Below are 14,647 nucleotides of genomic sequence, written 5' to 3'. Positions count from 1 at the left end.
AAATCCCAGCCACTGCTGCTGCTCTTCCAGCTGCTGTGTTACCACCAGCATCCCATCTGCAGCTGATGCCCCATGTGCCATTCTTACCCAGGGCACAGAACTGCCTAGTTATGCCTCTACTTCATACACCAATGGTGTCCAGGATGAGACCACATACAGATCAGTTTGTAGCTACTGCATCTGTGGAAAAATATTTTTGTCATATCAACTTGTCCTTTATATTTCTGACAGTGTATTACAAGTGTTGTACCAAATTAATTCAATGTATTTTTTCATTATAAAATTAGGTGAACTCTATGAACTTTACAATCATAACATTTTGAATAGCAAGAAAATTGGTCAGTTTTTAATACAGACGTGATTCCTTACCTCATTCGTTTATTATTCATAATGATTTGGAGATTATTTTTAACAACATATTAACATGGGCAACTGGTGCCTCCCAAGTCTGAGGGGTGGGGTACCAGATCACCGATGAGGGGGGGGTCCCCCCAGCAGCCGATCTCAGACTGGGGTACTCCAGTGGCCAACTGCCGACAAGGGAGGGGGGCCCCAGCGGCTGATCACCAAGCCTGGAACCACCAGCAGCGAAACTGGAGGCAACAGAAATGCAGTTCCACCAGCACTTCCACTTTCGTGGTTGGCATTTCCAGGGGGTGCACGGCCAATCTCAGGGGGTGTACAGGCACCCGCATGCACCGCCTATGCGTCACCAATGCATATTATCCAAGAAAGAATAATAATCAGGGATCCTGGCTTTTTCCATTTAAAAAATTGCAAATTCTCTGATTAAAACCCCCAAATCTGAGATTAAAATGAAAGGCAACTATGTATGTATGTATAGCAGCCACTGCTGCTGCTCTTCCAGCTGCTGTGTTGCCACCAGCAGCCCATCTGCAGCTGTTGCCCCATGTGCCATTCTTACTCAGGGCACAGAACTGCCTAGTTATGCCTCTACTTCATACACCAATGTTTTTGTTCATTCATTTTAATCTCATGCATATATGTATGTATGTATGTATGTATGTATATATATCTATAGGTATCAGCTGAACACAATGTGTTATTGATATATTTACAGTTCTAAAGCAAGTTGGAAGTCTACCAGTGCCTAAATCACTATAATAAAATAAATTTTGAATACCTATACATTTTGGCTTCTGATTTTGGTTTTTTCATCATGGAAAATCAGAGGTCCTGCCCCCTCACTCACCAGGATACAGGTTGCCACCCCCAGAATGTGGGTGGCCACCAGCTGTGGTTGCCACCCCCACCAATGCTTTGTGGATTTTGAGCAGCCCGGATATGCCATTGTCCCTCACTCACAAGCCATACCCCCCTGAGCCCTGCCAATACCCCTCACTCCTTGCCTACTCCCTACTCGCTCCCTCCTGGCAGCAGCTTCCCCCCCTGCACCAGGATGTGGGTCCAACTGTGGCTGTCCCCCTGCTGCTTTGTGGTGCTGAACAGCCCTGACATGTTGTTGCCCCTATGATATATGTCCATAGAGCTCAGAGGTATTACATGACATGTAAAATGAGGTCTGGAGACAGAAAAAAAGAATTTAAACAGCCTGTCAGCAAGGCCTAAACAGCAAGGTCTAAAACAAAGAAAAGGAATTATTTTTAAGCAAGGCTTGAAAAAGGCTTGTTTAAACACGTCTTAAACAGCAAGGCCTAAAACAAAGAAGAGGAGATTTTTTTTTTTAAGGCATTCAAGCAACACCTGGCATTTTCCCAAAAAGAAACTCCTTAAGGTGGCTACAGTCAGAGAACATTTTCACTATTTGAATGGGAGGAGGAAATGTGTAGTTAAGACAGACTGTGCTTCCCTCAGTCATATGCACACCTGGGTGCAAGCATGGCAAAATAAATTCCTTGTCCAGAAAGCCTACTCGCAGCAGAGGTGGAAGGTTGGTTGCTTGGGAAAACTGTGCTTAGAAGAGATAGCTGTCATTTCTGACCATAATTTGCAAAATGAAAATGTTCCCAATTCATCTATTGGATAGATGTACCAAGAAGTTAACGCTTAAAAGTTTTCCAAAGCAGGGCTCTGCTTTTAATACTATATGTGATCATAAAAATAATTTGGCAAAACACAGTCATCGTGAAATATAACATCCTCTCAGAATACCATGGCAAAACCTGTCTGGTCACAAATATGAAATGTTTTATGGGAGATAATGAGAATTAGTGGAAGATGGATACAGATAACAGCCAGGATATACCAGATACATTGTAAAATCAAGTTCTGACATTATGCCATAATGTTAAAATTGTAATCACTACTCTTAAAGATAGCATATGAAACAACTAAACACCTTTATGAAATTAGTTGAAAGTATTGTAGCCTCCATCCCAAACACAGGATCATATCAGTGCTTCAAGCAAAGGTATATACAGGGATTATGTGAATGCAGGGTTTTTGCAGGCTACTAGTTTGTGAAGGACTGTGTATCTGTGAAAGAGGCAGAAAAGGGCAGAGAAGGTGAGAAGGAAGGCAGCAAGCAAATACCAGATAAGCTGAACAAGCACTGAGGATGTACACTGAGAAAAATTGCTAGGGAAGGAGAAAGACAGCTCTTGAGCTAAGTGCACTGCTGACTGAAAAGAGGCCTGTAACTATGAAGAAAGACACTGTCTCTTCTTGGTCAAATCCTGCTATATTCAGAGAAATGGGACTCTATGAGCGCGTCCACACATGCAAGCATGTGCGCTTGCAGCAGCTCAAATAGAAGCGGTGCAAATTTGAGCCGGGGCTTTTTGCCTCAGTGCATGTGCTCGGACATGCACTTTGTTGTGGAACAAATTGTGCCACTTGGGGCAAAATAACCCTGCCTGGCTCCTCCCAGATCTGCAGCCAGGGGGAGCTAGAGCCCGAGACCTGCACCTGTGCTGGCCCCAGCAGTACAAAAACCTGCCCTGGCCAGCAACTCAGGGTTACTTGAAGGTAGGAGGGTGCCCCTGGTGGCTCATGGGACACGGCGGCACTGGCAGCAGTGGGGGCGTGGTGGCAGTGGTAAGCAGGGAGCTCCTACAAATGCTGCTAGCACTGTTAGAAGTGGGGGGTGGGGTGGTGAGTGGTGAGCACCCACAGACACCGCCAGCAGCAACAGCAGTGGCCAGTGGCAATCGCTGACTGCTCGCAGACACCAGTGGCAGTGGGGGTGGCAAGCGGTTTTCTTCTGGTTCACACTGGTTCTCCACCCATGTAAGTCAATACACTTCAGTGGAGTATTAGTTATTTATATGAATAGGAGGAAAATCAGACAGTTACAAATGAAAGTTTCAATGAGGTCATATACATTTGCAGCTGGACTTATAGATCCCAGGCTTAAATACTGTGGCTGCTATCCTGGTATATTCTGCTTTTTATTGCAGGCAAATCAATTTACTTAGGTTGCTAATGTTCAAACATGGCTGTATCAGAAGAACAAGTATCATAGTTTAACTTGAAAGTAAATAATAAGCAAAATGCTTAAAAGAAATGATTTTTGCTCTGTCAGATTTCAGCTTCCTCTGAGACTTCCAAGTCCTGTTTTACCCTTCCCCCCTTCCCCCTTATTTTCCCATTTGTCTTTTTTTTGTGATCTGTAGCCTATAGAAGCTAGCCTACACCCCCCAAAAAACTGATTTTAGAAGTAAAACATGCATTATGTGATACTTATAACCTTTGTACTTAACTGCTAGTAATGCATATTGCTTTGCTCATTGCATCAATGAGCAGTAGAGCGAGGGTGTGTTTTGCATGGATTTATTACACGCAAGTAAACTTTTGCAGGTAGAAAGCTTACTAACTATACTGTTAAAGTTCTTTTACTGCTTAAAATGTTACCCAAATAAGTACAATGAATCTAGCTGTGAAACTATTATATAACTAAATACTGTGCCAACAGGCAGAAGAGTGCCTGTTTAGAGAAAACTCTAAGTTTCAATACTGCTGCAAAACATTACACTATAGGCACAGACAGAAGTTGTCTGCCGTGGAATTGGCCCCTTGAAAGCTCTCCACAGTGTGCACGGTGCTGAAGTGCATGGCTGCAGAGCACTTTAAAAGGGCTGAATCCCACAGTAATCTGAACTCTCATTACATGAAGGTACTCATGAAGGCACTCCAAAGACTTCGTTAATTTGTGTCCACTCACACCAGGAGCAGGGCTGGGCTGATATAGCTCCAGTCCACTCGCCCCACCTCCCAGTGCTTCCTGAAAACCCCCGAGTTGGAACTCCCTCCACTCCCTTCCCCTCTCCCATTCTGAAGACAGCACCAGGGCTGGGATGGGGGTGGAGCAGAGCTAGGGGAGAGCAGCTGCAGACTTGCACCTGCTCCAAATTGCAGCTGGATCCCCCAACCCCTGGGACTCAACAGTGACTGTCTGTTGGGTCCAGGGGATCATTTTAACTCATGGCACTTCCTGCAAATAACCATGAATTACAGCAGGGAGCTGCACTTCTGTCTGCTATCCTACAAAGTTACTATCCTACAATGCGCTCTAAATTAACTTATCCCTAGTTTCAATAACTTCAGAAAAAAACCCACATACCTGCTCATTGCTGGATTGGGGCTCTAGTTGCCTGCGTTTTTTTCCTGGCAACATGGCATGTATGCTTTTTTTGTTACTGGATTTTTTTACTCCTAAATAAAAAATAATCTAGACTGAAAAATACTTATTCTGCCTCTGTGCATTTGAAAATGTAAAAGCGAAACTCAAGAAACTTTTACTCCCATATGATGGAAAGTATTTCTTAGGCAAATGCAACTTTTCTATACAAAGCAGCCTTTTGAATTGCACTGAAATAAAACCATTGCAAAGAAAAGCCAGTGTTTTCCACCAACTGATGTTTTATATTTTCTCCACAGGTATAAGCAGGCTCAGGTGTGCTAGGGGCAGAGTGCCTCTAAAATACTGCTTCAGGCACTGCTATATATAAACGGTCAGGAATGGCTGTTTGTGAGGCTATGATTATTCGAATTTCTAACTGTATTTAGACACAAAGCTAACTTTCCCTAGGCCTTGGAAAAACCATCAGATTCTTCACTTATGCATGTGGAGTAATTTTATGCACAAATACAATCCCACTGAGCAATGTGAATCTATCTGGAGGTGTAAAAGTTTGCAGGACTAGGAGTTAAAACCATCTAACTCCTAATAGCTGTGTAGGAGTAGATTGCAGACAGGCTAGTGGGACAGAATGCAGCAAAATAACTTTAAGGATAGAACTTGCTATATCTCGTCAGATATGCTATATGGTTAGAAGTGATTTATTTTTAGGTGGAGAAGCCAAAAAATATTCCCTCCTGAGCAGTGTTCCCTGACTCTTAATATTAAGCAGCTTCATTGCCATGGAATGTATTTTTCCCTTCTGCCTTCCATCCTGTGCCTTTAATTATCATTTGCTAAATATATTATGGTCTATTATGTACCTCACTCTGAAGCTCTGAGACCTATTGTGGCTTACACAACCCTGGAAGTCCTTAAATAAACCATTGTATATTTGCAATAAATCTTACGAAAAAAGATAGTACTAACATACGCAAAATGTAATTGTTTTCCATATAGGCATATGTTTAAATGATCTGCAACTAAATAATTTACCAGGCAAAAAAGAACATTAGAATCCTCTGCACTATATTCTAAATCATTAAAAAAGATCCCCAAAAACCTATGCCTATTAATGGAAGAAATTATTGGAAAGGAAAACTATCAGTAACTTTTTGTATAGATGAGCAGTGTGTTCTTGGAATTAAACCATGACAGTTATGCTAGATTTGAGAAACAGAAATGAGAACAGAATTTGGCCTTTTACATCTAGTTGAAACTTCAATCAGCCAAAAATTATAGGATATTGAGACTGATACTCCGTGGGCACTTGGGCTGTGTGAAGCTTCAGGTGGTGATTTGATTAGGAGAAGATTCGGCTCGATTCAGTGGCTGAATCTCCAAAACTGAATCGAATCAGGGGCCCAATTAAAAGATCTGAATCGATTTGAAGCTCTCTGAATCTTTGGAAAAAATTTGGAGAGCTTCGATGATTTGGACAGTCCCTGCCCGCTGCAGCAGGGAGCCACATCTGGACTCAGAGCTGTGGGGTGGGGTGGGGGAGGGGACCATGAGGGACCCCTGCCAGGCCCCATCCCCTGCCTGCTCCTCCAGCACCCTCCTGACCCCCATCTGATCCCCCAGACCCACCGTGGCTGCCCCGCCTGCCCCAGCTCCCAGTACTTTAAACCCCCCCCCCCAACTCACCAGTGCTGCCAGGCGGGGGGTGCGATTTCCGCTGCCCCCCACTGCCCCACGCCATGTGGGGGGGGTCTGCCACAAACCCCCCAGTCTCCCTTGTTCCCCCAGCCCCCCACCATAGCTGCCCTGCCCTGCCCAGCTCTGGCCCTTTAAGAAAAAAAAAAAACCCGATAAAACCCCCAGGACTCTCCGCTCCTGCTGTGGCCTCAGGGCTTTGAGGAGGGGCTCATGCAGAGCCCCCCATGTGGTGTGGGGAAGTGGGGGGCAGCAGGGACTGCCCCCCTACTGGCAGGAATGGTGAGTCCAGGGGGGTTGCTCGTGGGTTTTTTTTTCTTAAAGGACTGGATCTGGGGCGAGCGGGGCAGGGAGGGCGGGGGATGGGCCTGGCCTGGCCGATTCAGAGATTCGGCAGCAGCTGAATCTCTGAATCAAATTCGGCCAAATCGAATCGGGACAATGATTCGAATCACCGCAACGAATCAATGTCCCCTGAATCAGCCGAATCTGAATCCAAAATGAATACTAGCTGCTTCGCACAGGCCTAATGGGCATGTCTACACAGTCATTAATGTGCTGTAATTATGGAGCATTAAGTTAGTACCAGTAATGACAAGTACTAACTGAATGCATCATAACTGGTGCTCTTGTGCATTAGTACAGCTGAACGCTTTTTTAGTGATGTTAATGTGCATTAGACTAACTCTTCTGTGCATTAGCATGGGTTTTGACCTCTGTGCTAATGCGCAGTAGACTTAGTCTTCTGCACATTCAGCATCTCGTGTAGACATACCCCATGTGTTGGTGAAACTCGGTTAGGCTTACTCCCATTCATAGTGATGCAACTCAGAAAAGAATCAGTCCCATATTCTGTGCAATCTCTCCTTACTGTGAACATATACTTTATTTTTTTCCTCACCGTGCTTATTTCAAGTGTAATTTTACTGCTTTATTCTGATGTGACGTTGCAATCTTCAAGGGAATAGCAGGAAGGATAGAGTGGAATGAGGAAAGAGGTTTCTCTTAAAATAATTTTATAATTGAAGGCAGAGTATGCTACTTAAATATTAACTGATTAGAGATAAATTAGACCAGAGTTTCAAAATTAGATTCTGATTGTGTGTACATTTGAGTAAATAAAATAAAGACATGCAATATAACAAAATCATTTAGAGATCATGGAAACAACTTAATAAGAAACAGCTGGATGGTTCAGGACATTGTTAATGGCATACAGAATCTTTAATTTTCTGACCACCAGCTCAAATTGGATGGTAGTTAGATATATCTAGTATGGATAACAGGATTTAAATTGTGAGAATTCCAGGAGATTATACAATAGAAAGAGGCTGGTTTTAAAACAAACTATAGCTAATCTAACAAATAATAGGAGTCTGGATACGTTGCTTTGGAATCCATATTAGGCTTTCCTTTTTCCAACATTATATTAAAAAGTCTCTATTTATTCTTTGACTGTAAGCAAAGGACAAGTGTGGTTATGAAAAAGGTCAGTTGTTTTAATGTGTCATGTAGATACACAATTATACAAATAGAATTTAGTAAATATGTGTTAATGTCATTTTGGCATTAAAGTATGTATCATTCATATTAAAAATCTTTTAATAACGTTATGCCAATTGAATCAGTTTGTACCATAGTGCTTAACTTTTGCTTTTCCTGTTGTTAAAAATAAAATTGCTCTGGTTTTGCATCCGTGAGAGAAACCAACTCCAACTCAGAGAACATACTCCAGGCTCTGGAAGAAACAATTCCATTTTTTAATTGACAAAATGAACTTGGACCAAAACTGTTGTATGTTCAAGCCTTAAGGGAGGCTCATAGGTGGTGAAATGATGTTGTGGCAATGATGGGACACATCACCCACAACAATCCTTGCCTTGCTCTCAAGTGACCTGATTTGCAGAGATACTAAGCACTTCCTTGAAAAATCACGGGCATTTCAGAGGATGCTGTTTCTCTGAAAACCAGGTACTAGTGTGGTTAAACTAATAAGCCTTCACTGCAGTCTTCATTGCTATGTATCATCCCATCATGTGCTAAAACCCATGGCAAGGGCTATATGGGACATTTCCTTCATCAAGTGTTCTCCGGGTTGTTCTGTCAGGTGAGAAGTATGATTAGCTCCCAGGCAAAATGCATATAGAGCTCACCTCCCAAATTTGGAAGATTTTCCCAGAATTCATGTGTGGTTTAGATAACATGGGTGGACGTTCTATGCCTGGAAACTGGAGTCCACTTCCTTGGCAGTACGGGCCTGAAGTACAATGGATATTCCTTAGCTACAGCACCTGCACAGTCAGCAAAGGGGACTACCCAGACTGTAAAGCCTATGATGTGAAGGAATGGAGGGGGTGCATGTCTGGGTCCATAGCCCATGGCCTCTTCTTCCCCAGCTTAACACTGAGTTCCACTGCATGTGTAGCTTGATTCCCTTTCTTGAAAATGAGGGTCATTTCTAGATGCAGTTTGCATTGTTGAGGATGATATGAGGAAATGTATTTGCACAGACTGATGATGTTACATATCCACCTGAGATCTAGCTATCTGTTAAAAATCCTGTCCTGGAGCCTTTTGCTAATCTTATTGGGAACTTAATTATATCACTGTTATAAGTGTAAATTATAAGATATTTTTCCTATGAATTAAGTCCATAACATTTCTTTTTTTCTCATTTATGACTGTCCCATTAAATGAAGATTAATTAGCTCTCAAAATTGAATAGTTATTCTTTAACCTTTACATTTTTATTCCGCATTAAGCTGAGCCAATTAACTTATGTCTTGTAGTCTGAACATAAGCTCTTTGAACTCACTGATATTCCATGTGTTACAGTCTTTCTCTCTTTGCACCTCTTTCCCCAAATTAAGCATTGTTTTTAAATTCCTTAGCAGTTTCAGTCACATTTTATAATTGGTAGATCAATTCTAACATATTGTGTTTTAATCTAAATGCATTTTCTACGTGGAATTAAACAATAAAAACTAGTAGTTTCATTTTTGAGTGACTTGGGGACACTTTAGTTTTCATGATTAAGGGGCAGGGGTGGGGTGGGGGGGGGCAGATCTTGTCCTGTCCAGTCTGGCTGAGGCACTTCAAATATGACTTATCAGTCTCTCCACGGTTCAACACTTCTGAGCAGAGATTGTCAGTTGATCAAACTGACTTGTGAGAACATTCAGAGATCAGCACCAAGTTAAAATCTATAATCCGACTTCCAGCAAGACCAATGTAACCCATATTCCCAAAGACAAAGCCCTAGGGTGAAAGGCAAGTTTAGAAAGCCTGTCTGTGCATTTCCCCCGCACTGTTAAGCCCTAATGAGGGGCTATGATAAGTTCCTAATGAGGGCCCTGTGGTGGTGGGGGGGGGGTGTCTCTTCTTTTATGGGGGTCATCTTTTATTAGACCAACTAAATAGTTGGAAAATATTTTCTTAGAAAGCTTTCGGGTTTAAAAACCCTTCGTCAGGCTGAGGAAGCATTTGCAGTTGGTGTGTGCTCTTCCTGGAAGGAATAGTAAAGAAGCCAGAGGCTGGGCTGCATGCAAGAAAGCCAGGCAGTGAATATATAAATTGAGAAGTCAGTGGGTGAGAGACAGGGTGGGGGGGTGAGGAGGGGGATAAATGTAGCAGGTAAATAGTGGAGAGGTACCTGGGGAGTCAGATACCTCTCCACTGAAGAAATATCAGGTTTTGTTGAATCAATCCTAAATCTGCTTGTCACCCAAAGAGTGAGAGTTTTGTCCAAGACACTACAGACTTTCTACAAAAATTTAAAAAAACATAGACCACCTTGACAACAACACTGTCCTAGCCACCATGGATGTTATATACCAGCTTATATACCAAAATCTCACACCAGGATGGCATCCAAACCTGCCTTACATATCTACAAGAGCAAGATGACAACTCAAAGTATAGACCCAAGGATCTTACTGATCTTACACATTTCATCCTCACACACAACAGTTTCACTTTTAATAACCAACACTTTCTCCAGGCCATTGGCACAGCTATGGGTACCAAAATTGCCCCACAGTACGCCAACCTTTTTACGAGCCACCTGGAAGACGAATTCCTCAAAGACCGCACCATCAAACCCCTGCTATACATCGATGCAGGTTTTCAGTCCAAATGGAACTCAATCAGAGATTGACATCTTCATCAGAAATTCAACAATCATCATCCCTCCATCTAACTAGCTCTTGAATACTCCAGCACCAACATCTCCTTTTTAGACAAGATTATCAGTATCCAGAATGGTAAAATACAGACCACGTTATACAAGAAACCCACAGACCGACATACGTATCTGCACAAAACCAGCAATCACCCTAAACACACCAAGAAAGCTGTGATATACAGCCAAGCCCTCAGATACCAGAGTTTGCACTGAAGAAAATACCCAAGATTGCCACCTCACAAATCTTAAAAAGGCTTTCACTCAAGAAGGACACTTCTTCAGAGAGAAAGATCATACATTTGAAAGAGCCACCCAGATACCACATGAAGAATTGCTGCACTACAGAAGGAAACCCCCCACAAATCGCACACTGCTGACTATGACATCACTCCTCCCTCATCAAATCCTCAAACAACTGCAACCCATACTAGAAAGAGACCCTATTCTTAAACAGATCTTCCCAGAGCCACCCATCCTAGCCTTCAAATAAGCACCAAATCTTGCTAACCTCATCACCAGAAGCAAACTTCCTACGGCCCAGAACACACCGAACGGATCCAGACCGTGCCATGAAAGAAATGCAAAACCTGCCAACACATCCCCACCACCCCCACAATCACTACACCCCACAACAGAGCCGTCAGCATCCCTGTGTCTTACAGCTGCACCTCCAGAAATGTAATATATCTCATCCAATGCACCAAATGCCCTGATGGAAAATATGAAGGAGAGACCAAACAACAACTGCGCGCCAGAATGAACGCACACCGGAAATCTATTAAAAACAGAAATACCCAATTACCGGTGGGGGCACATTTCTCACAAGAAAACCACCCTGTCTCAAATCTCTCAGTTCTAATCCTCCAAGGGAACTTACAAAACACTTCTCAGAGACGAGCCTATGAACTCCACTTCATCAACCTCCTGGATACAAAAAATCATGGACTAAATATAGACATTGGATTTATGACGCATTATAACCTGCCTGACATCTGACTCCCCAGGTACCTCTCCACTATTCATCCCCCTTTTTTCTCCTCCCCCCCAGCCTCTCTCTCACCCACTCACTCCTCCATTTACATCTTCACTGACTGCCTGTCTCACTGCAGCCCAGCCTCTGGCCGCTTTACTATTCCTTCCATCCAGGAAGAGCACACACCAACTGCAGAGACTTCCTCAGCCTGACAAAGGGTTTTTAAACCTGAAAGCTTGCTAAGAAAATTTTTTCCAATTATTTAGTTGGTATAATAAATGATATCAGATTTACCCAAAGAACCTTGTCTGCTTATGTCCTTAGACCAACATGGCTACAACCTACACCCCTGTCCCCAAGAGACTGAGGAGGAGGTCTTGGATTTCCAGAATTGTGTGAACAGTTCTGAACCGACAAAATCAGAATATTAGATAATTTGGAACAAGGTCCTACTTTATGCAGCCACTAGGCTGAACTCCCACCGAGTTTGGCAAGAGAGAGGTGATGAGGTGAGGCAATTGTTTTCAATTTTTACCCTATATTTAACTCTTTAAAGTACTCTTCTCATTATCTCTGTAACTGTCTATGCCCAAAGACAAAAAACCTCCCTTGGGTTCCGTATGGCTACATTTTCTCAACTCCCTTTTAAATCAATGAAAGTTGATTCTTTACCCTGCAGAATCATTAAATATAATACTGTGGAGGGTGGGTAGCATTTGGCAGAACAAACCTGGTAAGAGAGAAGAGACGGGGAAAAACAAACGTGACAGCTGTTACTGGCATTGGTTAAGTACAGATGCTGCATTCTTCAGATATCGTAACCTTGTCTGAACCAATAACTTTTAATTGGGACAAAATGCTGGAACAAGAAAATCATCCTGAATTTAAATGTTTCCATCTGTGAATCTATAAAGCAGCCACAGTATCAGCAGAGCTTTGCCAAGATGCTGGATTATCTTCTCTTGTTGACAATTAACATTTGAACCAGCTACTAAAAAATCAGACAGTTGACTCATTTTAATAACCTGAATATTAACTAAACAAACCAAAAGGCACTAGGTTCATTAAGGCGCTCAATAATCTGCCAGGAATCTTTAGTATTTGTCTCTATGGTGTGATTATGATAATCTGAACTCCAGTTTTATTGGGCAATTTACCACAGCAGGTTATTTAAAATACATATTTTTCCTTTTCCTTTCTGTAGGCATATTTTATTAAATTGAACATCCCCTGTGAATATATTTTCCATCACTTCAGGGGTGTTGCTCAGGGGGCTTGTGTTATTTGACATAAATAAAACCCTTCTCTCTGTAGATGATGCAGGGTCCTCCATGCAAACTCAGAGGTAGGGGCTTGGGCTTTTGATTGTGACTGATTCAGTTCTGCAGTATCAAACTATTCAGTCTGTGTAATTATGTTTTTCTATCAGTGCAGTGAGAATAATTGTGATTTGCCTGCTTCATAATTAGTTGGCCATATCCTGATGTTGCTGATTCAATTGAATCTCCCATTGATCTAGATGGGGACTTTGCCAGAATAAGTGAAGGTTCTGATCTAGCTACTATTGAAATCAATAGGACGGATTAGGCCCAGAGTCAGACCCTCCAGATCTGATGCATATACGAAATGAAAATCTGCCAATCTGAGAAATGCATTTTATATATGAAACCCTTGCCTGTGCACTGTGCCAATGGAAAGGCTGTGCAGCAGAAATCCAGGATGTGAGCACAGTTGAACCACCAGCACATATCTGACTCCAGTGCCTTTTTTTGTGATTCTTATGGGTTGAAAAGATAGGTGGGTTGAGAGGTATGTGATAGTCTCAAAGGGTGTCTGTAGACATGTGGGGAGGCTGTTTCAATGCACTGCAATTACAGTGCATTGGAGCAGACTTGTTTAATTGGCTCTGCTGGACTGTGCTGTATCAGCGTCTCCGTGCTTCAAAACGGCAGTGGGGGGGCGCTTTAACTAAAGCTCATTCGGCACTTTAACTAAAGACCCCGCTGCCATTTTGAAGCATGGGGACACAAATGCATGAGACATTGCAAGCTCTCTAATTAGAGCAGCTCTTGGAGCTGCTTTAATTAAAGTGCCCCCCCACATCCTGGTAGCGTGTGTAAAAATGCCCAAAGGTGCTGACTAAGGTGAAAGACTTTTCTGTAATATATTTAACAACTAATGCTGTGAATCACAGAAATATACACAAAAGGGGAAAGTACATTCTCTGCCTGGGGAGCTATTTAGTCCATTGTACAAAAGAACACATACATTAGAGATGGGGAATTTTCCTGGCTATTCTCTAGCAATAAATCATTATTCAATAGACTTCCTCCCATGAGGATTCATGGGCAAGTAAAGAGTCTCTTTGGCGTGGTCTGGTCTAAAGCCTGATGATAACTTCATGTCACTACAGAGACTATGTGCAGTGAAAGAGAGGTGGGAATGTGGGCAATTGTATAGTCTTTCCAATGGAACCATATTATCCTTCTTATGCTCGGTCATCAGCTCTTGCATAAAAGCAGATGCACATTCCACGGATGGGAAAGCAAGAGGGTCTGGTAGATGCGTCCAAGACAACTAGATTTCCTGATGTGGCTGCAGAGGAGGAGGAGGACTGGGAAACACTGACATTAAAATATCATTAATAGTAATAGGACTACAATGCTGCGAAGTGTTGCGGTAGGGCTTAGCGTGCAAAAGAATGGAATACAGCCATACTTAATATAGAGGAGACACTGAAGTACTTTTTTTTTTTTGGGAGGCCAGTTCAGCGATTCTAATGCCTAATTTTCTACAGGTTGACATTTCATCCGACTTCCTAGTCAATCTTGATATAGCTATGCCAGCAAAACTTTGCTGTGTAGACCAGCAATAGCTTGTTAAACGGGACATTAGTCCCGACCCTCCTTGCCTCACAGGGTTGTTGTGACAGTGCCATAAAGACTACTGAGGAATTGGGGTCAGAAGTACAGCAGCTAGACAGTCAACAAAAATATAGTAAATGTGTATGTAATTGCTTTAGGTGCCACAGGGTTAGGTGACAGGAAGATACATCACTGGATGGGAAAAAACTCACAAGAACGTTCACTTTATTATACTGTTTTTCATACTAGGAAATAGTTTGTGGAGCCCTACTCTTACATGTTACACTGATCTGAGGGTGAGGTGGGGTGAATTAATTACGCCGACACAAACTAATACTTTTTTATTGATTTTAATGTGGTTACAGAAGGTT

The sequence above is a fragment of the Alligator sinensis genome, unplaced genomic scaffold (assembly GCF_000455745.1).
Source record: "Alligator sinensis unplaced genomic scaffold, ASM45574v1 scaffold135_2, whole genome shotgun sequence".
Taxonomy (NCBI): Eukaryota; Metazoa; Chordata; order Crocodylia; family Alligatoridae; genus Alligator; species Alligator sinensis.
This window is presented reverse-complemented; position numbering follows the sequence as displayed.